Raw genomic sequence first — 1076 nt, forward strand, 5'->3', positions numbered from 1 at the left:
CACACTCCACTGTAGAGTGAAAATTTCATTCACAACAGTGATAATAATTATATTTACAATTACTTTGGAACATTTGTGTCGTATAATCACGACGTAATCAGGAATCGGGAATTTATTTACCGATACACGCCTGCTAATATCACAGTGAAATCGTGCCTGTCTATAGAACAACACCGACTGAAGTACTGCTGTTGGTACTGGCTTGCTTCATATATATATATGCAGATGGTATCTGTTCTTTCGGACATGTCTGATGACCGAAAGAACAGATACCATCTTCATATACATAGTTAAGGCTCACCGGCCATTTGGCCATCTTCTGTGCGGATGCACAAATATTTCCCGAATTCTTGCGGGAATCGGTAAAGCCGCACGTAATGAGTGTAATGGGCAGGGGCACTACGAATATAGTGCGGGACATTAAGTTGGCAATGTGGTTCTCACGGGAGGCGAGTCAGAGATAAGTCCCTGCAGTCGCACTATCCTCTGTGTCCTCGGTGGCTCAGATGGACAGAGCGTCTGTCATGTGAGCAGGAGATCCCGGGTTCGAGTCCCGGTCGGGGCACACATTTTCAACTGTCCCCGTTCATGTATATCGACGCCTGTATGCAGCTGAGGGTATTCATTTCATTGTATTGATTTAATTGTAATTTGCTTCCTATAGTCTTGGCCGAAAGAAAGAGAGGTGCACAATACTGGCTCAAAAAAGGCGAGGGTGAAAAGGTAAAGGAGATACTGGGCATAAAAGTCGTATCGAATAAGGAAATAGGCATGCACTGATGGAGAATATTACTGAAAATACGACAACTCAACACAGAAACTCGTCAATGTGGAGCTATCGGTACCACGGAGCACATCGTCTCGGAAAGATGTTATAGATCAGGACACGAACGACTTTGTAAATACAACACTGTATAACATAATAAGGAATGAGGAGCTGTGGCATAAGCTGGACTCCTTGACAGTTAAAATGTCAGCTTATGAACTGCAAGCCAGCAAGACAAGCAAGAAGAGGTCATGCATCATGATAACGAGAGGCGCCATGACAGAACATCCACCTACAATAAACTTCCGGA

The 1076-nt window shown here is 44.0% G+C and overlaps 1 non-coding gene across 1 annotated transcript; it reads left to right on the top strand.

The window, feature by feature from the left end:
- The first annotated feature begins 491 nt into the window (after positions 1-491).
- On the top strand, positions 492-565 carry Trnat-ugu (transfer RNA threonine (anticodon UGU)). The gene has a single exon. It is a non-coding gene; the product is annotated as a tRNA-Thr (tRNA).
- Positions 566-1076: the final 511 nt, after the last annotated feature.

Source organism: Schistocerca cancellata, chromosome 2 (genome assembly GCF_023864275.1).
Source record: "Schistocerca cancellata isolate TAMUIC-IGC-003103 chromosome 2, iqSchCanc2.1, whole genome shotgun sequence".
Classification (NCBI taxonomy): Eukaryota; Metazoa; Arthropoda; class Insecta; order Orthoptera; family Acrididae; genus Schistocerca; species Schistocerca cancellata.